We start from the raw sequence: 25,035 nt of genomic DNA, 5'->3' as shown, positions 1-25,035 counted from the left end.
AGCACGGGCCCCTGGCACTGCTCCCCCTGCCGTGCTGGCGACCGCGGCGGGCCAGGGGTGGAGGGGCGCTGTTTCCACAAGAAGCCTCGTCCCTCCCTCGCTCCCTCACCCACCCCGCCCGCCCGCGGTCCCTCCCGTCGGTCCCTCCCTCCGGCTCTTCCCTCCCTCCCGCCCTGCCTCCTTCGCGCCCGCCCCAGCCGCCGCCTGCGGGGACGTGTGTGTCTCTAGTGCAATTTCCCCTTTCGCTCGGGTGTCTCAGTGCAGGTCTCGCGCCGGCTCGCGCCCCCTCCCCGGGCGCCCCCGCCGCCCCTTCCCTCGGCGTGGCCCTCCCTGGCGGCCACCCAGTTTCCCCAGCACTCCACCCCGCCCCCCGGAGTCGTTTTATCAGGGGCGCCGCCGTCTCACCTGGTATTTGCATCTCGCCCTCCAACTTGCCATTGGCGGCGCGACGTGTGGGAGAGCCCAGCGCCTCGCCCGCCCGGACCAGCCTGCCCCGGCGCCGAGGTGAGTCACGGGCGCGGGGCCGCGGGGGCAGGCGAGCAGGGAGGAAAGAGGGAGGGAAGGAGGAAGGGGGACGGTGGCCCCGGCGGCCGCGGGGACCGACCGGGCGCCGCGCTCAACTTCCACTTCTCCTTTCGCCGGCGCCGAGTTCCCGGCGCCACTGGCCCAGCCCGGCTTCCGAGGGGAGAAGGCGGGCTGGGGGAGGGCGGGAGGCAGCTGGGGACCCTCGCCTGGGCCCCCGGAGCGGGGAGGGGACCGCAGCGACCGACCCCAGCCCGGCGACCGAGCCCACTCGGCCTCAGGTACGTCGATGGCGCCGCTTCTTCGAACCTTCGGGGACCTCGAAAAGTTTGCCTCAGGGCGGGATCGGGGACGCTGGGGCCCCGGCGTGTCGGGGTTGGGGGCCCAGGGAATGGTGGGAGAAGCCGCGGCGTGTTGAGTCCCGCCCTTGCCTCGCCCCACCGCGTGTGTGTGGGGGAACTCGGGTTAGAAACGGAATCGAATTCCGAGCCAGGGTGGGAGGCCGGTTTTCCCGCGCCCCGGGCGCTAGGGTTCCGTGACAGGGCAGATCGTGACAGAAGGCCCCCAAAAGCTCGGCGCTCTAGGGCGGGAGGTCAGACCGTGTGGTGGCGGGGCTGCCAGATTGATTGGGCGGCCCCTAGCGCCTCTGGGGCCAGGCGCCTTAGTGTAAAACACACACTCGCGGGTGTAAAACACACGCGCGCGCGCGCGCACACACACACACACCTATGACTTGGATAATCGGATCGCCAAAATAGAGACCTCTTGGCAGGAGCCAGAGTTTCCGTGTGAGGAAGACGCCAGCCTTCCCGCTCCCGCGTTCCCGCTCTCCCGGTTTCTCCCGCCTCTCTGTTCCCTCCTCGGCTGCCGGCGAGGGGATTGAGCAGCCTTAGGGCGCGGGGTGCCATGCCGGCAGCGCCTTGTTTTGGGGAACTGCTGAAGCGGTATCCGCTTTACGAATGTCTGGTGCCTCCACCGCACCCTCTGTTGCCCTTCCCTCAGGACTGTGTGGAGGGACAAGGCCTTCCTGACCAGAGTCACCTCCTAACCCCTTGGTACCTCGGTTCAGCCAGGTTCTCCCTGGCTGCCCCCCCACCCCGCCATGGGATTTGATGGCAGTTTGATTCCTGCCCCTCATCCCTCTGCCGGGAGATAGAGGCCTGTCTGGTCCTGCAGCTTCTTCTGGTTAATGTTTGACAGTTCATTGTGGCTAATCATTTTAATTAGCTCTTAAAGTGGGGAGGAACAGTTAACCTTGGACTTCTCGATTTTGGCCTGGTGGGGCCTCAAATGGGAGGAGTGCTAGGGAGGTGGGGAGGTAGTAGCGGAAGTGAGGTCACCACCCCAGAGCCTGAACCACCACTGCTTGGCCCCAACAGCTGGTGGGCACGCCCATCAGGGACTCACCCCCTGCAAGCTGACCCCTGGCCTCAGTGCCAGGTTGAAGAGGAGTGAAGGGAAGAGATCTAGCTCTCCCCTTAGGGGAGACAGGACACTTTGGCACTAAAAGTGCCTAGGGAACACGTATGCCTGGTAAGAATGCAAATCCCTCTTCGCAGTTACACAGGGTTTTACCGGTTAGAAAGCACTTTCTCAACAACCATTGATTCAGTAGACCCAGAGCAGAAACAGGCTAGCGGGTGAGCTGTCCTGAGTTAAATGAAATACTTAACTGTCTTGGAGGACTTGTTATCCTTGCCGGTGTGGGGAAGGGGCTGCCTTGCATGTGCTTGTTTCTGGGGCTGTCCAAAGCCCAAGATGTTTGGGGGGGTTGAGCAGGCTCCACCTTGCCACCCTCACCCAGCCTCTAGCTGTGAGCCGAAGGAGTGGCTTGTTTGCAACTATGTCTGGCATTCCTCCCACTGCTGCACTGTTTGCTCGATGGTTGCTCAGGAACTGGCGCCCACCCCTGGACAAGCTGGGGGCCTGAAATCCACTCTCCCCCTGCCTAGTGCTAAGTGGTGGCACAGTGGATTCTGTCTTCTCTGTCCTGTGCTGGGACCTAAAAATGAGGGTGTTGTGGTCTTCCATTCATAGGCCTGATTGATAGACTACCCAAAATGCCCCTAGCCTGCAAAATTCAGCGCTTTTGTCGCTGAAGAGGCCCAGCCAGGTGCAGGCTGAGGGGATTGCTTTCCCAGGGAAATCCCTGCTCCTAAGCTTGGCCTTGGGCCTTCCCACCCCCCCACCCCACCCCCAACTTTCTCATTTTACCTTCCATCCCTAGAGCCAGACTGTCTGAGTCTAAAACCCAGCTTTGTTCTTTACTTAGCTATGTGATCCTAGTCAGTTGTATGCCTCAGTTGCCCCATTTGTCAAGCGAGCCCTGCCTCATAAGGTTGCTCTGAAGATCAAATCCATCAATACACATAAGCTGTTTATTAGAACAGTATGTGGCACACAGTGAGCACCAACCGGTGTGATGGTATTATCTCATACAGTGCCTAAAGCTCATTCCACTCAACAAACATTTGCCAAGAGCCAGTCCCCATAGCAGGCATCCCTGAAGTGGCAGTGAGAAAACATGGAGGTGAAGAAGATGTCACATGCCTTCCAGGACTGTGTATAGCTTAGCTTCTGTTGTAGGCCAGAGTTGGGGTACAGGATGTGGGAGGGAGACAGGGAGAGCATCTAGGTCATCTATATAAATAACCATAATTTGAAGTCAGGCTGGAATACTTGAGCTAGTGTGGGGAGCTGGGCATCCTAGACGTGGAGGCTTCTCCTTGTCTGGGGACCCTGGCTGGGTTCCCGTCTGAATACACTGTCTGAACTGCTTTGGGAATTGGATGAATGACAGGGAAAGGGAGACCTGCTTCCTTGGTGGGCTGTAGGTGTCATGATTTGTTGGGTGCCGGGGCAGGATAGCATTACTTAGTGCCACCCCCAAACGCCCCTCTAGCCCTCTGGCACACCCCCACCACCTCTTGGAGGTCCCCTGCGGAGCTGGGAAGGGCTTTGGGCAGCCTTCTCTTCTCAAGCTTGGGTCTGACCCCAACCTGGGCTTGGTTATCTCTCCAGGATTTCTAAGCTGCAAAGAGGTTTCTGGCTTCACTGCCAATTTATTCCCTTTGAGGTTCTCAGACTGAAAACTAGTTCTGCAGGGGAGAAAGGAAACTCATCCAAAGTACCCAGAATCCCATGGGCACTTTCCTAGAGGTCAGGGGCTTTTCTCATCAACACCAACCTGTCTGCAAATCTCTGGCCGCTGAGCCTCGCATGGCCAGCAATAGTGGCTGCGTCAGTCATGCCCTCTAGCTCAGGCCCCAGTGCTGGTTGCCAAGGAACTGCTGGTCGGGGTGCTCGAGAGGGTTCTGACCTCACAGGGGCTGCTGAGTTTCAATTCAACAGCCATTTATTAACACCTACTGTGTGCCCAACCTGTGCTAGGCACTGTGGAGGAGACAAACGAAGGAGCTGGTGAGGGAAAGATGACTAAGACACTGAAACAATCAGAGGCGAGGACAGGCAGCCAGGTCAGTGGCTGGTCAGGTGCTAATTGTGCTCCTCGGAGTAGGGGCCAGAGGCGGCCAGAGCTCTGAGGTCGGCCGCTGGAGGAGGGAGGGAAGGCTTTGTGAGGCTCGAGCTAGACCTTGAAAGGGTGGGGGGGCGGCGCGGGGGAGATTTGGCAGGGCAGAAAAGGGAGAAAAGACGCCTTTCTCTGTCTTCCCTGTCCACAGACTGACCTTCGAAGCCTGGATAATTGTTTGGCAAATGCATGGCACATAAAAGAACAGGTCTGCCAGTGTGGGTGGCTCAGTGCAAACCCCCGATCTCCATTCCAGGAGATAGAAGTGGCTGGCCCAGACCGGGAGCCCAGGGAGCCCTGTGTGTATGGATAAGACACAAAGGGTAGACAGGCTTCCTTGCCACCCAAGCTGAGGGGATTTCATTTTGAGTCCCCCACCACCCCCCTCCCTGCCACCTCACAGGCCCTGGAGGAGGTGGGTGGAGAGAGGGGAAGAGAGAGAGAGGGCATCAAAGGGACAGGAAAACTGATGCACCAGTGGTGTTTAGAGCAGGCATGGGCTGGTTGGGTCCTACCTTTCTCTAGGATTCTGAGATTTCTCTGAGAGCCGGGAGGTTAAGGTGGAGGACGGAGATTCTCCTTTTTTCAGCCAGTTGGGAACCCAAGAGTCTAGAGAGTCCCACATGTTTCTGCCCAGACTACCCGGGCAAGGGCAAGGACTAGCCATATTTTTGCTCTGCTACTTCTGTGTCTCCCATGGCTGAGTGTAGAGGGGAACTTGGCTCTTGTTGCATTTCACTGGAGAAAAACACCGGGACACACATATCCTCCCCTCCCCTGCATCATTTTCCATCTCTCACTGCCCTCTTTCCCTGCCCCCTCCCCAGCACGTTGCAACACCACAGGGACACACCAGGAGTGCCCTGACTTCTTGGCTGGGAAATCATGTCCTAAGGTGAGTTTTTTGGCAGAGACCCCAGCCTTCTATAGGAGGAGAAGGAGGCTCAGAGAAAGGTGTTTCATGCAGGAGGGTCTGCAAGGGAAAGTGCTGGAACATTTCTTAAACCAACAAGAAAGAGGTTAAGCAGCTTGCCCAGGCTGAGCAAGCTTTGCCTTAGGTTCCCACTTTCCTGATGGACCATTTTATTGTCCCAGTGCTGGTAACTTCCTGCTTCCCAGTCCATCTGGCCTTCCTGAAGCTTCCTTTCCTCTTCCAATCTAACCCATTATCCTTCCAGAGAAGTTGGGTTGTCTTGGGGTCGGGGGTGGGAAGCACGGGCTCTCTGTGTTCTCATGCCAGACCTACTGCTTACTGACCGTGTGAGTATGGGCTAGTCACTTAACCATGTTGGGTTCTAGTACCCACCTCACAGGGTCGCAAGAGGACTCAGTGAGATACTGCACATGAAGTGCTCAGCACGGTGCCTGGCACATAGTTACTGCCCCACAGGTGTTAGCTGTTGTGATTCCTGTGGCTGTTGTCACTTCCCTTCACACAGCCTTGACTTGGCCAGCTCCAGGGACCAATTGCTTCTCTGGCAGCATTGGCAAGGCCTGCCATACCCATTCTGAAACTGAGAGGGAGTTTCCTTATCTTTCTGCTACCCCTTTGTTAAGTCTGTCATCACACAGGAGAAGGAGGGGACGTGTGTGTGGAGATGGACTTGTGGAGAAGATGTGTGCGGAATAGTCTTTCTGTGTGGCAGGCAGTGGTGCCATGAAGAGCAAAAATCAAGTCCTTAATGTTTTTATTAACATTGCCATCTTTATCTCTTCACCACTCTCATCTTAAGTATCATTTGCTACAGGAATAAGAAGTTAGTTCCTTTGAGAGAAGGCCTCAAAGACCTTGCATCCTGGACAAGAATTTAGCAACCATCGGTCTCTTGTTATTACCCTGCTGAGTGTAGAATTCTGGGAGCCAACTGACCAACCACTCCTCACTCTCTCCCTCCTTTCACTAGAATTTGATGATGCGTCCATTCTTGTCCAATGCCCAGAGGCTTCGGGTTGGAGCTGGGCACTGTGTTTGCCCAGAAGAGTTCCCAAGGAGCTGTGCGCCATCCCCATTCGAGGCCTCCCAGAAAGTACTTTGGAGGTTCCATCTGCTATCAGATAGATTGTGTTTGCCCAGGAAGGTCTGGACCACCCATGGACCACCCCTGAGCCACTTCACTCTGTCGGTTGGTCTCCGCCCCTCAGGTTAGAACTGCTAGGCCTTGGAGGATGGGAGAGTGGGCAATTAGTCTTAACCTCCCCAAATTCCCGATGACCTGATAGCAAGGAGGTACTTAGACATAGATTTAGTAGATAATTTGTCTTTTTCCCATAATGCCCCCAGAGGATAAAAGAGGCTAGTTCAGGTCTGCTGATTCTGTGAGAATCTGTGCACAGAAAACACCTGTCTCATTACATTAGGTGACCACTTTCTTGGTGCCCTACTGATCCAAAAAAACAAAACAAAACAAAACAAAAAAAACCCAACCAAACAAAAACCACCACAGCAGGACCAGCCTCCAGCTCTGAAGGATCTAAACCCAATTCTAGAGCTGTAGTAATACACATGCACTTAGCCCCACAGTGGGCTATTTGCATATCGTAATATGGTTGCCATTGTAGTGATAATTAGCACCTCTGTCATGGTACATAATTATCCTTTCTTTTTAGTGATTAAAGAGCAATTCAAGACTGTGTGGGATTAAGAGACTCTAGTCTCTTAGCAAGTTTGATGATTATAATACAATATTGTTAGCTATATTTACTATTCTGTTTATTAGAGCTCTAGGGCTTATTTACTAATTGTAATAGCTTGCATTTTCTAGAGTTTTATGTAATGGAATCATATACCATGTGTACTCTCTTTTTATATGGTTTCTTTCATTCGGCATATTTAAGATCTGTCCGTGCTTATGTCCATCCATATTTCATTCCTTTTTTATTGCTAGGTAGCATTCCATTGTATGGAGATACCACACATTATTTATTCATCAGTTGATGGACATTTGGTGTCTTTCCCCCACCCCATGTTTGGCTATTACAAACAAAGCTGCCGTGCACATCTATGTACAAATCTTCCCATAGCTATATATGTCCTTTTCTTTTGGTTAAATACACCTAGGAGTGGAATGGCTGAATCATACAGTAGTTGTAGGTTCGACTTTTTAAGAAACTGTCAAACTGGGACGCCTGGGTGGCTCAGTGGGTTAAGCTGCTGCCTTCGGCACAGGTCATGATCCCAGGGTCCTGGAATCAAGTCCCCCATCGGGCTCCTTGCCCGGCAGGGAACCTGCTTCTCTCTCCACCTCTGCCTGCCTCTCTGCCTGCCTCTCTGCCTGCTTGTGTGCTCTTTCTCTCTCTCTTCCTCTCTGACAAATAAAATCTTTTTTAAAAATAAAAAAAAGGAAAGAAAGAAACCGTCAAACTGTTTTCCAAAGTGGTTGTACTATTTCACATTCCCACCAGTCGTGTGTGAATTCTAGTTGCTCTGTGTCCTCACCAACACTTGGTAAGTCTTTTTAATTTTAGCCCTTCTAATAGGTGTGCAGTGGTATTTCATCGTGGTTTTAATTTGTACTCCCTAATGATATACTTATTATAACCAATATATCTTCTTTGGTAAGGTATCTGTTTAAATGTTTTGCCCCTTTTTGGGGCGCCTGGGTGGCTCAGTTGGTTAAGCGTCTGCCTTCAGCTCAGGTCATGATCTCAGGGTCCTGGGATAGAGCCCAACGGGCTCTCTGCTCAGCGGGGAGTCTGCTTCTTCCTCTCCCTCTGCCGCCTCCCCTGCTTATGCACTCTTGTTCTCTCTCTCTCTCTGTCAAATAAATAAATAAAATATTTAAAAAACATATTTTATTTATTTGACAGAAAGAAATCACAACTAGGCAGAGAGGCAGGCAGAGAGAGAGGAGGAAGCAGGCTCCCTGTGGAGCAGAGAGCCCCATGCGGGGCTCGATCCCAGGACCCTGGGATCATGACCTGAGCCGAAGGCAGAGGCTTTAACCCACTGAGCCACCCAGGTGCCCCATAAATAAAATATCTTTAAAAAATAATTTTTGCCCATTTTTAAATTGATTTGTTTTTCTTGTTGAGTTTTGAGAGTTCTTAAATATTCTGGACACAAGACCTTTATCAGATGATTCTTGCTTTGTGAGGGTTTTCTCTGAGTCTCTGGCTTGCCTTTTCATTCTCTTTATAGTGTCTTTTGTGGAGCAGAAGATTTTGATATCAATGAAGTCCAACTAATCAATTTTTACTTTTATGGATCATACTTTTGGTGAGGTCTCTAAGAAGTCTTCACCTAGCCCAAGGTCACAAATATCTTGTATTATGTTTTCTTTTATAAGTTTTATAGTTTTAAACTTTACATTTTGGTCTTTGATCCATTTTGAGTTAATTCTAACAGATAGCGAGAGGTGTAAATTCACATTCATTTTTTTTTTCTTTTTACATACAGATACCGATTATTCTAGTATCATTTGTTGGAAAAGCTGTTGTTAGGTTACTGCAGTTGTCCTTATATATGTGGGCTTATTTCTGGTTTTTTTTTTTTAAGATTTTATTTATTTATTTATTTGAGAGAAAAATTGAGTGAGAGAGAGCACATGAGCCGGAGCAGAGCGAGAGGGAGAGAAATGGACTCCCTACTGTGCAGGAAGGCCGGATTTCTGGCTGGATCCTAGGACTCTGGGATCATGACCTGAGCAGATGCTTAACTGACTGAGCTACCCAGGTGCCCTCTGTATTCTGTTCTGCTGATCGATCTGTTTATCTTTCCACCAATGCCAGTTTTTTTTTATTACTGTAACTTTATAATCATTTTTGAAATCAGGTGGTGCTAGCCCTCCAACTTTGTTCCTTTTCAGAGTTATTTTTGCTTATTTTAATTCTGCAATTTCATATGAATTTTAGAATGAGATTGTCAATATCATTTCCTTTTAATACTTGAATTTATCCTATTTACAGTAATTTAAAAAATATTTTACTTATTTATTTATTTGACACAGAGAGAGAGAGAGAGAGAGAGAGAGCGCGAGCACAAGCAGGGGGGCTGGCAGACAGAAGAGGAGGGAGAAGACTCCCCACTGAGCAGGGAGCCCGATGGGATCACCACCTGAGCCAAAGGGAGAAGCTTAACTGACTGAGCCATCCAGGCGCCCTGCAGTAATTGTTATAACAGATATTTTATAATCATGGGTGGCCCTGGTGTAACTGTCACTTTAGAAGATTCTTAATCAGGGCACCTGGGTGGTTCAGTCATTGGGCGTCTGCCTTTGGCTCAGGTTATGATCATAGGGTCCTGGAATCAAGCCCCGCATCAGGCTTCCTGCTTGGTGGGAAACCTGCTTCTCCCTCTCCCACTCCCCCTGCTTGTGTTTCCTCTCTCACTGTGTCTCTCTCTGTCAAATAAATAAATAAAATATTTTAAAAAATAGATAATGCTTAATCTTTTCATTGATATTCTTCAGCTAAAGAATTCCATAAGTTTCCAAACTTATGTATTCGCAAAATAGGACTTACATATTTTGCAAATACAAAATAGGACTATTCATTATTTGCCCTTCATTTATGAACCACATTTGGTGACTGGGCCCATGATTATCTGCTCCATACATCATTTTATAGATGCCAATCATATCCCTTTCCAACCTTTTCTGTCTAGACAACGTAATACCTCTTTTTTAAAAAGCTTGTCTTCAGGGTGCCTGGGTGGCTCATTCCGTTAAGCATCTGACTTCAGCTCTGGTCATGATCTTGGGGTCCTAGGACCAAGCCCCACCTCAGGCTCTGTGCTCAATGGGGAGTCTGCTTATCTCTCTGCCCCTCTCCCTGCTAGTGCTCTCTCTCTCTCTCTCTCTCAGATAAATAAATAATAAAATCTTTAAAAAATCTTTTCTTCATATAGTTACACTCACACCCCATTCTTTTTTCTTTAAAGATTTATTTTTAAAAATATTTTTATTTATTTATTTGACAGAGAGAGAGAGAGAGAGATCACAAGTAGGCAGAGAAGCAGGCAGAGAGAGAGGGGGAAGCAGGTTCCCTGCTGAGCAGAGAGCCTGATACGGGGCTCAATCCCAGGACCCCAGGATCATGACCTGAGCTTAAGGCAGAGGCTTTAACCCACTGAGCCACCCAGGTGCCCTGAGATTTATTTATTATTATTATTTTTTCTAGAGAGAGTGAGTGAGCATGTAAGCCAGAGGTGGGGGCAAAGGGAGAGGGATTGAGAATCCCAAGCAGACTCCCCACTGAGAATGGAGCCCATCACGGGGCTTGATCACAAGGTGCCGAGATCATGACCCTAGCCAAAATCAAGAGTCAGACTCCTAGGGTGCCTGGGTGGCTCAGTAGATTAGTGTCTGCCTTCAGCCCAGGTCATGATCTGGTGTCCCAGGATCCAGTCCCAAGTCAGGCTCCCTGCTCACGCTTCTCCCTCTGCCCTTCACCCTGCTTGTGCTCTCTCTCAAATAAATAAAATCTTAAAAAAAAAAAAAAGAGTCAGACTCCTAACCAACTGAGCCACCCAGGCACCCCACACACCCTATTTTGCTGAATCATTTTCGGTCTTAGACCTGATCCAGAATCGTGAAATCTTTTCCAGAGAGTCCAGTGATCAGATCAGCACCTAATATTCCCAGAGTGGAAACACTGTGGTTTTGTACAGAGAGAGATGACCTGATTGATCATGAACCACCTTCTCGATGCAGCTTGGAATAAATGACTCTAGCTGGTGTATGTTTCCCCAAACACAGACAGGGAACAAAAGAGGACAAGTGATGTTTGAGACTGGGGACATTTGCCCCCCAACTCCATCCCTATTCCCACCCTTAGATTGTAGCCCTCACATCTGTCAGGACCTGGGATGTCTATTCTAGAGATCTCCCTTGTACAGAGACTTTATGTGAACTTAATTCATGAATGCCCAGACCTGTGCTAGAATCAGAAGAAGAGCTAGGCCTTGGTCCCATGGATTGGACTGCACATGAAATAATTAAAGAGCAGTTCAAGCCTGTGTGGTGTGAAGAGATCTATCTCGTGGTCAAATCTGGGCTATCAGCATTTCGAAAAGGGGGCTCCATAGGTGTGCACTCTACTTATCAGGGTGTAACCAGCTCCGTTAGACTGGGGACCTTGGTGGGGACCTTGCTGGATGGGCATTATTTGATTAACCAAAACACAGCAGCAAGGGCATGACTGGCCTGAGAAACTCCGTGAATGAGCCTGGAATGTTCCCTCAGGGGACCATGAGGAGACCACTGGGCTTCAAGCCCAGGCTTGAGTTGGGAAATCATGGGAAACAAGGCTGAGTAGGTAGGGTGGGGTCAGACTGTGAAGGACCTTTGGAAGCCAAGCAGATGAGTTCGGACTGTAAAGCGCGGCCGAGTGCAGCTGGTAGGGCCACAGCCAGATCTGAATGTGTGCCCTGGAGTAGAAGTTGGCGCCAGCTCAGAGGGAGGAGCTGGGCAGAGGCAGGGCCATGACTGGAACTTCATCTCCCTTACATCCGGTCAGTGGGCTTTCTGCTGCACCCGGCCTAGTTGTTAGCTTTTCGAAGGCTTTCACATCCATTCCGTACAGCTTCCTAATGGGGCCCACAGGCGGGGGGAGTAGGTGGTAAAGGCCAGTTCGCTCTGTGGCTAGTGGTGTGAGGTAAGGCAGACCACTGAGAAATACCCACCTGCCTCACCGACCTGCTGGGTTGCCCCACGGTTGCCCCGGAGACACTCTCCAGACTGAGACAAGGGTAGCTCCAGATGGCCTTTTTCAGAGAAAAAGTGTTAAGGAGAGAGGCGACACATTAACCTAATATCACTCACTAACACATTAACATTAAATGGTTTGTGATTTTTCAGAGTGGTGGGGAAGTCATTCCTGGGGAGAGGGGATGGTGGCCTGCTGCTAGGGTCAGTCACAGGAGCTCCGGGTAGCGCGAGGTCTGTAGTGGAGAGGGGAGCAGGAGGCCCAAGACTGGGAGAGCCATGTGACTTGGCATGCCTGTGGTTACATAGCCCATTAATGGCAAAATTGCCTTAGCAGAGGTTTTCCAAACTTTCCCACCCAAGTGCCCCAAACTATTGATTTATATCCTAGAGGCCTAGAAGGACACAATCTCATAAATTTCTTTGAAGTGTGGCATTTTATCCTAAGTGCAAATGTTGCAGTCTACTGCTTAAATATATTTTCATTGATTTATCAGCAAGCAACATGGAAGCTCCTGAAAGATGCCCTGGGTTGGGACCGTGGCTTCGATTCGTGCTGTGAGGCTTGGTCGGCTTTAGCAAGCAGGCCCTGGCTCTGTGAGACATGCTTTTCGACAGGTCAGAATTTACACTTTTGGGATCTTCGCCCAAAGTGCAGGAAGGTGTGTCCGTCACCTGCAGCGTGTTCATTTGCCTACTGTCCCCATCCCTGTCCCCCTCCTTGGTTCAAACTTCTTTGATGGAAAAATCGGGGAAAGTCGTTGGACTTGCTCAGTGGTTAGCTCTGGCCTTATCCCAGCCTTTGGTGTGGGGATCATGAGACTCCAAAGTAGGCATGGATTGGCTGAGGCTGTGCCCACAGATTCCCTAGCCTTCCCCCCTCCACCACAGTCAGCCTGTGGCCCCTCATTCTGTCCCACCTTGAGCTCGGAGTGTTTACAGTACTTCCAGTTAGAAAAACAGAAAACCTGCTTGTGCTCTCAGAGCCTAGCCTTGCCACTGCTCATCTCTTGGTGGTTGAGAACAGAAGAGCCGTCAAGGCCTCCAGGCCAAAGTTATCCTTCTCAGTGACCCAAGCACCTCATTCCTGTCCCCATAGCCTGCAGATAGAGATGATGACAATGTACAAAGAATGCATGCCCTCCCCCAGCTGGGGCAAGGCGGATAAAGCACTATGAATATTCAGGTTTCACTCTGGCAGGCAGCAAGACTTCATCCACACCCCCTGCTGGCCAGGGGTGCAAGGGGGGTTCCAGACTATAGTGCCTGTAGTGATGAAACCACAGCAGGTAGGACCCTGGGGAGGCTGTCTGGGCTGGGCGGGGCAGGGCAGCCGGCTGGGTGAGGCCCAGATTCCACATGCTGATAAGACAGCCTGTAAACACCCAGCAAGGGGAGGGGGCAGAGGGCAGGCGACCAGATGGCAGGAGAAGGGGGGAACCGGAGCCCAGGGCTAGCGGCAGGAAGTGGGGCTTGATGTGGAAACATCCTGTCCAGCGGGGGCTAGACCAGTGGCCATTAGCGATCACTCCCTCCACCAAGGAGGCAAGTTCAACACAAGGTGGGGCTGCCTGGGCACCAGGCCGAGAACCTGGTACTCCACATTGCCAAAGGACATGATAAATGGGTCTCTATTATGGGTTCTTCTATCCCTGAACACTGCTGGTGGGGGGAAATCAGGACCGAGCTCCCCACGCGCCAGACCTTGGGGAAACTTAGTAGTGGAATTGTCCAAGAGAATTTGACTCTTACAGGAAAGTCCTGGTCGTCACCATCAGTGAGGAGCATCGATTGGAACACCTAATTTTGTCTAGAACCTCCTGCAGCCCTCTGAGAAGAAGCACATATTTGACACGCCTTTCTGTTCCACCTTGTAGGACTTTCTAATTAGAACCTCAGGGGGTCTTGCGGTGCCTGGGTGTTTCAGTGGGTTAAGCCTCTGCCTTCGGCTCAGGTCATGATCTCAGGGTCCTGGGATCGAGTGCCGCATTGGGCACTCTGCTCAGCAGGAAGCCTGCTTCCTCCTCTCTCTCTGCCTGCCTCTCTGCCTACTTGTGATCTCTCTCTCTGTCAAGTAAATAAATAAAAATCTTAAAAAAAAAAGAACCTCAGGGGGTCAGAGCTCATGGGGCCGTTTGCAAGGGAGCACCAGACTCATCTGCTTGACTTTTCAGACGGGGACACTGGGCTCCAGAGAGGGGCGCTTGGAGATGCTCATGGCAGACCTCAATTGAAGCCTCTGGTCTATAGCATTTTCCACTGCCTACCCTGTTGCTTTAGGCCCAACCACCAGCCCGCATGCATGCAGCTGGCCCTGCTTTGCACACTCGCTCAGCCTCAGCATTTATCCTTGTTTAGGGCTGTGGGGTGGCTGATAGAATAGATCCTCAAAATCAGAAATTGGACATCTGGAGTGTGGCCTGAACTGCTCTGTCAACTTGCACACGGCCTTGAGTGAGCTGCTGCCTCTCTCTGGGCCTCATTTTTGTTTGTTTGTTTGTTTGAAATAACAGTTTAGTTAGGGGCGTCTGCATGGCTCAGTTGGTTAAGGGTCCGACTCTTGATTTTATCTGAGGTCATGATCTCAGCGTCATTGAGATTGAGCCCTACATCAGGTTCTGCACTGGGTGTGGAGTCTGCTTAAGGATTCTCTCTCCCTCTGCCCCTGCCCTCCCCAAATAAAAAAAATGAAAATAGTAATGAATAACAGTTTAATTCATTGCCATACAATTCAGTTATATACTCAAAGTATACAATTCATTGGCTTCAGTATATTCACAGAATTTTACTTCCATCACTACAGTGCATTATAGAATATTGTCATCACTCCACAAAGAGACTCTGTGCCCATTAGCAAGTCACTTCCTATTTTCTGCCAACCTCTAAGCCAAATAAGAGATATTTGGTACAGATATATTTGGGGGAGAAAAAAAACCCAGCAATCGATTAGGTAGATGGGATAACCCATCTTACCGGGAACTTAGGGAGAGAATCTACCTCAGTCTACCTCGAGAAGAATAGGGTGGGCCCGGCGATAAGCCCCTGGCCATGGGCCTGCCATCTATGAGGTGCTCAGGGCTGACTTTCCATAAATATTTGAATAAATATGTGAATCAGTACCCCAAGATAAGAACCCAGACTAACATTATGTGTAAACTGAGAGCAAGTGTATATTTATGGGGCAGGGCCATGACATGGCCACTCCAGGTCTGGATCCAGGAACTCTCTGGAAATGGTAGGTCCCTTGAGGTGGAATAGAATCAGCGTCCTTCATCAGTAGAGCTGGAAGCCTCCCATTCCACTTCCCCTTCCTTCATAGCTGGCTCAGCTTGTCACCATTTTGGTGCGGACTTGGCCCAGAACGTTAGGAATCACTTCTTCGATGGAGCTTTGATTGGGATTGAGGCCCTAGAGGAGGGGGTGGTGGGTCACAGACCTGGGAAGCTTTTGTTGAAGGAGCATCACAGAGGTTCTGAACCTTCAAAGTTGTGTGTTGCGAGCGAGCACTGAGCTAGGGATCTGAGCAAATGGTCACCAGCGTGGGGCCGTGGGGAAGGCACAGACTTTGATATCGAGGGCACACAGCCTGGGTTTGAGTTCTGCCTCTTTTATTTATTTATTTATTTATTTATTTATTTATTTATTTATTAGGAAAATAAATTTTGTCCAGAGGTATGGGCAGATGTCTAGTCTTAGAACTTCTGGAGTTGCTTCTTGGTGCCGGCAGCCTTGCTGACCTTCAGCATGTTGAAGAGCACAGTCTTGCGCAAGGGCTGACACTCACCCCCTGTAACAGTTTCACCAGTCTGGAGGTCCCTGAAGTGGGGGACTGGTGTCCAGACATGTTCCTGTGGCATCTCTCATAGCAGCTGTACTTTTGGATGTAATGGGAGTAGTCTTGGTGGATGACCGTGGTCCTCTGCATCTTCATCTTGGTCACCAGACAGAATCTTTCTTCAGGTGGAGACATTACCAGTAAAGGGTCATTTCTTACCAGCATAGTCGCCCTTAGTGGCCTCCTTGGGCATCTTGAAGCCCAGACCAATGTTTTTGTAGTATCGCAGGACTTGAGTTTGTTCTTGCCAGTTTCTCCAAGCAGGACCCTCTTCTTCTTTTGAAAGACGGCCAGCCGCTTTTGGTAGGCACCCCTCTGTTCGAACATCCGCCATCTTCCCATCTTCGCCGCCGCCTGAGAAAAGGTCTGCTTCCATTCGTGACGGGCGGTGTGACCTTGGTCATGTTACCTAATCTTTTCTGAGCCTCACTTCTGCTGTTTTTAAAACGGAACTATTAAAACAGGATTATTACCAAAAGAGATTTCACTGAAAACAAAGTTCAGAGAATATAGTAGTTGGAAATAAACCTAGGTTCTGTCCCCAGCTCTGCCAGTGACTAGCTACTTTGTAAGGATGTTGTAAGAATTAAAGGAGATAGCCTAGATGAAGTGCTTGGCACACCGACCCCACAGCTTGTACCCAGCAAGTATAAATCCCAGCCACCTTCCCTGCATGCCGCCCTGTAATTTTTTTTAAAGATTTTATTTATTTATTTGACAGACAAAGTAGGCAGAGAGGGGGAGGGGAAGCTGGCTCTCCACTGAGCAGAGAGCCCGATTCCGGGCTCGATCCCAGGACCCTGAGCTCATGACCCAAGCCGAAGGCAGAGGCTTCAACCACTGAGGCACCCAGGCGCCCCCACCCTGTAATTTTTACAGTTTGGCCCCTTTCCCCAGATGCAGAGGGAACAACTTGAAGTGCTATCAGAGGGCGCAAAAGAAAATCTTACCCACATTTACACAATACCCACACCCCTCTGCTCCTCCCCCAACGGGCCCATGGTGAGGCCACAGTGGCCACACCCACTGTCCCAGGCCCAGCACTAGCTCAGATCTGTGCCAGCCCCATAAGCACTTGCCTTGAGCTGGCACTAATCTCAAGTGCTTCCACCCCCTCCACCCAGGCTAGATGCTCTTTCCAAACACGTGCCACCAGCTTTGAGTCGGGCTTGTAACCAAACCCTGGCCCTGGGTTTGCACTCCAGATGTAGGGAAGGGCTGGCAGAATCCCAGGTGCATATCCAGATATTGTCTCCAAGGCTTCCTTGGCGTCCCCCATGCCAGCTGTGAAGCAGTATTTACTCCAAATTGCAGGGCTGATGAAGCAGGCCTGTGTGGGGCCCTATCACTGGGGCACTGGGTCTTATTTGCCCTGGGAGGGGTGTGTGGAGGGCGAGGGGACGGGGGAAAAGAGAGACTCTGTTCTCGAGACAGGAGGCCTAGCTGGGCAGGGCTCTCGGCCTAAGTCGCAAGAGGATGACCTTTAGAACTGAGAGGTATCAAGACCATCTTCCCATCCATTTTTTGTTGGCTCACCCAGTACCATCATGTCTAGGGGTCCCCTTAGCTTCTCCTACTGCTGCTTGGACCTCACAGAACAATATTACCATAGGGGGACCAGAGAGATTGTGTCTTTCCACTCCTAGGCCCCCATCCCAGGCATCAGGGCTTCTAGAACTATTACCATGTAATTGTAACCTGTCCTCAGGAGGACCGGCAGCTAGGCAGAGGTCCAGGGCCTCAGGCTTCTATTGCTCCTCTGACCCTTTGCCTTGGGAAGGCCTGGCAGAGATGGTCACATGCCTGCAGGATCCCTGTCGGGCACACAGCCCCAGTGCTGGGAGCTCCAACCTTGCAAGGGCAACTGGAAGGTATTTACAAGTGCAAGTCACGACACCAAATCACTAGCAGCTATGGAATGTGATAGCTTCCTGTTCCATCACCCAGAAAATGCCACTACCCTTGACCCACATGTACTGTAATACTTTGCTCTCCATTGTTGTCTCTGTCCATTGGTGCTTGGGGACAAAATTATGCAAAATTGTCAAGTGGCATTGCTTTCAGTGTCACCTGCCCCTCCCAGTTAACCCTTACAGTCGGCCTGATTTTCCCCAGGCTCTTGCCGCAGCCCATACCTCCATCCTGAGCCACCCGGGGCTCATCCTCAGCCCGGGTGGACATTGCCCTGAGTACACAGTCCAGTCTTTTCGTCCAGTCCTGGAAGGCCAGGCTCATTCTGCACCCGCCCCCTCAAGGCCATGGCTAGGTAAGGTGATAAACCCGCTTCTCCTCATCCTCTAACAGGAGAGGGTTTGGCGGAGACAGCCCCAACTCCCTCCCAGTCCCAAGTCCCCCAGCCCAAGCAGGCTGGCGGTGGAGCTGTTGGGGCGTCCCCTTGTGTAGACAGCTGTCTCCTCAGCCTTCCTGTGAGGGATCCTCCCCCCTCCCCCACAGGGCCCCTCCCCTCTCTGCACTCTCTGACCTGTGTGGGGCAGGGGCGGGGCAGGAGGGCCTGCAGGCCCTGAAGGGGAAACTGCTGAAACCCCTGGGACAGGAAGTGGCAGAGAGGGGCTGTTTCCTCTGGCAGAGCAGGGGTGCGGTGAGAGCTGGCCCTATCCCCTACTTGACTGCTTGTCTGCCGTGGGTCCTGGGAGGCTGGGGAGAGCTGAGCACCCTTCTTCCCCTTGGCTCCGCCCCCACAAAAATGGATGCTCCTGGCCCACCAGGTCAGAGGGGCTGGGGAAGGGGGGATGGCTCTCAGAGAAAGCCATCTCTATTTTGATGGGAGAGGACTTAAGAAAGAAGGGCAGACTGGTCAGCGAGAAGGGAAGGGTGGGGAGGGGCAGGTGAGTATGGGGTGAGGGGGGCCCACAATGGCAACGGAAAACCACATTGGGCAGGGGAGCCTTCTGTAAGCTCTGACTCTGAGAGAAGATGATCAGGACTGTGTCTGCTCAAAACTGTATGAGTTGGAAATGCAACAAATTGCTGACTGTGACTCATAGGGCTAGAAAGGGCCTTAGACCATCCAGTCCGACCGCCTCACTGGGCAGCAGAGGAAACTGAGGCCCACAAAGCTGAAGTGACTTGCTCAAGATCCCAGCTTGGGCAGAGCCCCGCCAGGATTTTCTTTCTGATGGAAATCTGCCGACTTTGTGTTTGGTGTTCCACACGTCCTTCCTGGTGCTCCTGAGTGCTCCATGACGTTCTTCTCAGAAATGAGCTTAATCAATCTGTTCGCACTGGAGGGGAGTGAAGCCTTTAGTCCAGGAGCTGGTAAACTTTTCCTGCAAATAGACTGTAAATATTTTAGGCTTTGTGGCCCATAGGGACTCTGTCACAACTCAACTTACAATGCAAAAGCAGCCATAGACAATAGGAAAATGAATGAGCGTAGCCGCATTCCAATAAAACTTTATTTGTGGACACTGAAATTTGAACTTCGAATAATTCTCATGTGGCATGAAATATTATTCGTCTGTTTATTTTTTGTCCTAATCATTAAAAAATGTAAAAGCCATTCTTAGCTCATGGGCCATCCAAAACAGACAGTGGGCTGGATTTGGCATGCAAGCCCTAGTTGGCCAACCTGTACTTTAGTAACTAAGAAGTAATTCTAAGGTGTCGGGAGGAGGGGGAGAGAATATGCTTGGTGGGGAGGAAGCAGGTAAGGCTGTGAAAAGGAGGTGACATTTGCTTCAGACCTTGACCACTGTGTGGGAATTGGAGCTGCAGAAATTGGGGAAGGGCACAGCAGGCCTAGGGCATGGTGTGAACAAAGGCACGGAGGTGGGGAAGTTGCTGCGAAAGTTAAATGGGTTCTGCACATGTGTGGCTTCATTGTTATTTGCCAGCCCTGGGTCTTTGGCTGCTGTCTGTTCTCACCAGAGGAAAGGGTTGGCTGTATTGAGGACACCGAGAGACAATGAGGAGGGGAAGAAGAAAGGTCACCTGGGAGTCATAGCAACTGGCTGTGTGAACTTGGGCAAGTCATTTTTCCTCCCTCGGGAGCTTGGTGTTTGCAGTTGGATGATAGGATGGATAAATGCCATGATCTTTCAGGTCCCTTCTAACTTTGTTATCCTGGGACTCTGAGTCAGGAAGAGGCTTTTAGTGTGGGTGAGGGGGAAGGAGGAACCCCAGGAGTCCGTGATGACATCAGAGCTGAAGCTGCCCACACCCTGACGGGCTGTCTTTCCACCTCTGCCCTGCACGCTCCCCTGTGTGCAGGCAACACTGGATGGTCCTTTGCTTTTGTTGGCCTGGGAAGTGGCCAGTGGTGGTGGGGCGGGTGTTGGGGGATGGGCATTTGAAAGGGGCACCCAAGCAGGCAGCGAACCCAGCCCAGCCCCTGCCGTCTGGGGGATTCCCAGACCTGAGCAAAGAGCCTCCCCGTCAGTTTCTAGGACACGGGCTGGCAGGGGCCTTGACAAAGAACACTGTCCCTTCAATAAAAGTTATCTGACTTAATATCCTGTTGGTGCCAAGTCACAGATTAGCCCAGCTTCTAAAAAACCCACTAATGAATTTAATTAGTCTCTGGTCAGTGTTTCTTTTTTTCTTATTTTAAAGATTTTTATTTATTTATTTGACACAGAGAGAGAGATTACAAGTAAGCAGAGAGAGGGGGAAGCAGGCTCCCCCCTGAGCAGAGAGCCGATGAGGGACTCGATCCCAGGACCCTGAGATCATGACCTGAGCCGAAGGCAGCGTCTCAACCCACTGAGCCACCCAGGCGCCCCCTGATCAATATTTCTGTTAGCCCTCTCCCCCCACCAATAGAAGCAAGCAGGCCTTCCTGAGGGCAAGGGTGGGGTGTGTACCGTTTGAGGCCACCTTTCATTCATCACATGCCACTTTCTGCCACAGTCTTGTATCTGGGATGGCAGCCTCACTGGCCAGGCCTGCTCCTTTGACCACTAAAGGCTTGTAGAGGTCCCTCCTGCTGACGGGGTGTGTGTGTGAAAATGACTCTCCAGGTCCTCTTTTTTTCACCTGGGTTTTTCAAGATAATCCCAAATTCAGAATGTCCAAGGTGAGCTCATCTTCTTGCTGTATTTCCTGTTTCCATCACTTCTTATTTTTTAGCAGTCTTTACAGTAAGAGCAGGCTGCACATCTTCGGGTCCCTACAACTACTGTATTAGCCTATACTCTGCCATTTTATTCCCTTGGGTGGCTCTGGGCCTCACCTCCTGGGTTCCAGCTGCCCCACTGGGTCTCCTTCCATCTACTCCACTCATACACTCAGACCAAAGGATCTGCCTAAAGAACTGCTTGCCTTAGGCCCCTCCCTTGGTCTAGAATCTCCAGGAACTCCAAGTAGCTGTCTATGTTAAGTTCAAATTCCACCACCTGGTGGATCTTGGGCCTCTGCACTTACCCAGCTGATTTCCCTGACCTCCCAGCCAATCTCTCTCCCCCATAGCCAAGCTAGTTTCCTCTCTGTCCCATGAGGTTTATGGTTGTTGGTCATGTCTTCCCTCACCTTCGTCTCACCCCATTATCTCCATGTCCCTGTCTTCCTGTCCATCCAGGTAAAGAGATGCTGAATATTTGACGAATGAGTGTAGTCAAAAGGACACAAATCAGACCAGGAAATTGAAAAATGTGTTTGAGACGTAACAGAGAGTTTTCATGTACATTAACTCACTGGCCTTGCACGACAACCCTTTGAGCTAGGGAGGATGTCCCCATTTCACAGAAGAAGGTCACCTGGCCAAACCCCAAGGCAAAACTGGATCTTCTCACGGAAAGGATCATGCCCTTATGATCTGCATAACTTCTGGGGTCCCCTCCTAAGCTGTAGCTGGCGGTCCACCATACTGGGGTTCAGTAGCTGCTCTGGACTAGGCTTTGCCTTCTTTTCTGTAGCGTGTTCTTGTATTGGTCTGGCTTCCTCTTCCCAGAAGAGCTTTGTGACTCTCTGGGCAGGTCCCTGGAGCGGTAGAGATGAGGATGTGGTGGCCGCAAGCACCTCCAGGGGGTGCTCTTTGGGCTTTCTCAGGCGAGGGCCCTGAGAGTCCGCTGGGGAAATAGGTTCACTTTGTCAGTAACCCTTCCCCCCACCCCCCACCCCGACCCTCCTCCCCTGCTGGGGCTTCTGTCGAGCTCTTCTTGCCACATAACCACAACCCCAAGGGCTGGGGTGGGGTGAAGGTGATGAGGACTGGGGACTGGGAGCCCCTCTCCAACCAAAGCAGCCTGCCCCTCTCTGCAGGGGGGGCCCCAACCCCTGCCAGGAGCCAGCCTCTACTACACCAGCAACTGGAAGCCTCCAGCCCCACCCCATCTATGTTCTGGAGCCAACAGGGGACTTCCGGGGGCTTCACCGAGGCCCTAGGCCCCCTTTGCTCTCTGGGAGGTCACCTGAAACTCATCTTATGGATGAGTGATTTTTAATTTCCAAAGTGCTTTCCCACCACCGTCTTCATTCACCCGAGACTCCCCAGTGAGCATCTGCTAAAGCTGGCTTAACCCTCAGCCCTCCCCCACTGTAAGGATGACAGAAACCACAGCTCAGAAAGATGGCTGACTTTTCCAGGGTCTCACAGCTGGTTGGGATACAGCCAGGAGAGAGAGGGCTTCCTTCCTCCTCCCTGTGACCTGGACAGCGCCCACGGTGGGGCGAGCTTAGGGTCTCCTGGAGAAAGGGGGAGGGGTCTTCCCCCTCCTGCAGCCCTAATCGCCCTCTCTGCTGGGACAGCTCAGGGCCTGGGAAGGTAGAGGCTAGACGGGAGCTGCGAAAGGACGAGGGCAGTTGGAGAGGAGCTCTGGGCCTCCCTCACCATCGGAGCTGTGGCAAGCCCTACAATGGAGGCAGGCAGTGACCCAGGGCCAAGGAAGGAAACTGGGTTTCTTGTAAATAAGCAAAGAGAAACCCCAACCAATGGGGCTTGCAAAACCTTTTTTTTTTCCTCCCCCTTCCTGATTTCATCGCGAATGGAGGGGATGGTGAAAAGAAAGGAATAGAGGAGAAGGAGCTGACAAAATAGTTGTGGCTGGGGCCCCTTCACTGGGCATCTGCTCAAGGAGGAGGGCTCTGCTCGCTGGTCAGAGTCTCAAGGCTGTGGGGGAGTCCCACGGGTGGAGTACTTCTGCTCAGTCCGTGGCTACAGGCTGGACCCCTGGTTCTGGCCTTCTGGCTCTTAAATACAGCCCACTGGTCACGTGGGGCAGCATGCAAATTTGCTTCTGGATGACTATTAGCAGAGGAGGGGCTGTTTTTAAGTAGAGGGTACAGCTGTTCCTGGGGTAGTTTCCATTTTGTTTGTGGTTATGGGGGAGGGGCGTTGAGAGAGTGGGAAATGGCATGGAGGAAATTGTCACTTCCTTTCCAGAGAATTCCAGAAAGGTTTCATGGAGGACTGGGTATTTCAGGAGTGAGGGCTGGCTCTGAGAGGTTGAGGAACTGGAGAAGGAGAACTCTGCTTTGTGGCCTGGCTGACCATCGGCCCCCATGTTTCCTGGCGTGCGTGGAAATGCCCCGGGTGTTACTAGCAATTCTGTGAGAGCCATTGGCTCAGCTGGACGGGTGTAGATTTAAACTCGCTCCACAGAGACCGTGGATGTGGCTTTCACATAGGGCTGCTTCCTGTATGCAGAGGAGGCCCAGATGGGTGGGTGCTGGACACCGCCTGACGTGCTCCAGTGACAGCCCCAGAAAGGGTCTGTACATCTGAAGGGGGCCCAGCTGTGATGACGCAGGAGCAGCCCAAACCACTTCTATTTGGCTATTTTGGTTTTGAAATGCAGTCAGAACCACAGTGAGCCCGAGGTGTGCATTTGTGTTGCTTGCTTGCTCCCTCCTGTGGCACGCATTCGCTCACACATGGTGTCAGGGGCCATCTGCTCTCCAGACGCTGTGCTTTCAGTGCAAGTAGGACAGGCCCTGGGAGCCAGGGATCCTGCTGTAGCCTCCAGGGGAGTGAAGGGAGTGGAGCTCTTGCCACCCTGGGAGCCTACTCTGACTGGAGCCAGCTGTGATCTGTACAGGGATGGGGCGGGTAGGGAACTTCCCAGAACCGTCTGTGACTTGAACCGAGTGTCTGTGTGTACCCACCTAGCACCCAGCTCACCATCAAGGCAGTGTCCGGGGCTCTAGGCCACTGAAGCTGTGTCTCAGCATGTCTGTGAGGACACTAGGGAGGAGTGCCCCTGGTGTGGGCCTCTCTGGCCTCCAGCAGGGCGGGCCTTCTGTGGTGGTGGTTTTTTTGGTTTCAGGTTCCTGGGAGAGGGAGGTTATTTTGAGGGACTTAGTGGGGGGGGGGGTAGTTCACTCCTCTGCCGGGGAGAGTGAGTGAACATGCAAATGAGCCTCTCCCCACCTCTCACTTTCAAATCCTCAAACATCTGAGGGGGGAGGGGCAAAACTTTCTGGACTGGAAGGTTCCATGGTGGGGCTGGGATGGGAGTTTTCTTAGCCTTGGCCAAAAACATAGGACAGCAACTTCCTCCCCCCCCAGCTGGAGGCTAGAGCTTTGGACAGAACAGGACACCAGGCTCAGCCTTGGGTCCTGGGAGCAGCAGCCTAGCAATGCCCCCAACCCTGGGTCAGCAGAACCCGCACCAACCAGGTCCTGAATTTAGATGCTTAGATGTGTGGACGGACACTTAAAGAATGCAGTCGGATTAGTCTCTTCTGCTATTGCAAAGCTCTCTGCACCGATGGCCAAGGATTTCACCCAGTTCGGTGCGGGGCTGCCTTCTCTCCTCCACCACCTCCATATTCTGTGGCTGACGCATTTTTCTTCCTGGGAAGCATAGGATTTGGGCTTTTCGGTGGCCCAGGTAGTGGGGAGCAGCAGTGGCAGCCCGTCCCAGCCCCCCTCACCGCAGGTTGCTAGAGCCAGCACCAGCTCGGCTCTGTCCTTCTTCTTCTCACGAAGGCAGGCGTGGAGGAGGAGGAGGAGCCCACGACGGAGTTTTGTGGCGCTGCTGGCCTGACCAGGGCAGCCCTTTGACACACACAGGCCCTCGTGCACACATCCCCACGCTTGGGGCACACGAGCACACACTGCACACAAGTAAATCTGTGGTGTGTTTGCACACCCACAGTGACAACTCCCATCATAAATTACAGTGCAAAACTACACAGCTGTAACACACACACACAGGGCATACAACACCCACCCCACAACCCATGTATACGTGGATATACGTTTTTTAGAGAGGGAAGGAGGGGGAGAGGCAGAGGGAGAGGGAGAGAGGGAATCTTAAAGCAGACTCCCTGCTGAGCACGGTGCCTGCGGGCAGGACTTAACCTCACAGCCCTGAGATAGTGACCTGCGCTGAAATCAAGAGTCAGATGCCTAACTGACTGAGCCACGCAAGTGCCCCACGTGGATTATACTTCTTGCCCAGAAAATACACCTCACCGGTACTGGCTGACCAGCAGCATTCATTCATTCGTTCGTTCGTTCATTAGTTCATTCATGTGTTTGTTCTGCAAACATAAATCGAGTGTCTGCTACAGGCGAAGCACAGTGTGGGGTGCTAACGTTTTGC

General features: G+C 51.7%; 1 protein-coding gene and 1 pseudogene across 4 annotated transcripts in view; one reads left to right on the top strand and one right to left on the bottom strand.

Moving 5' to 3' along the window:
* The first annotated feature begins 222 nt into the window (after window positions 1-222).
* ELF4 (E74 like ETS transcription factor 4) overlaps window positions 223-25,035 on the top strand; it is a 41,191-nt gene continuing 16,378 nt past the window's right edge. For 2 of the 4 annotated variants that reach the window (XM_045994612.1, XM_045994608.1), the window contains exon 1: window positions 223-504. The gene's annotated coding sequence lies outside the window, so the exon portion shown is untranslated. Of the gene's footprint in view, window positions 505-552; window positions 804-25,035 lie in introns of those variants that run through there. The other 2 variants (XM_045994609.1, XM_045994611.1) reach the window with 1 other exon arrangement.
* On the bottom strand, window positions 14,755-16,296 carry LOC123934472 (annotated as a pseudogene).

This window comes from Meles meles, chromosome X (assembly GCF_922984935.1).
Source record: "Meles meles chromosome X, mMelMel3.1 paternal haplotype, whole genome shotgun sequence".
Lineage (NCBI taxonomy): Eukaryota > Metazoa > Chordata > Mammalia > Carnivora > Mustelidae > Meles > Meles meles.
This window is presented reverse-complemented; position numbering and strand designations above follow the sequence as displayed.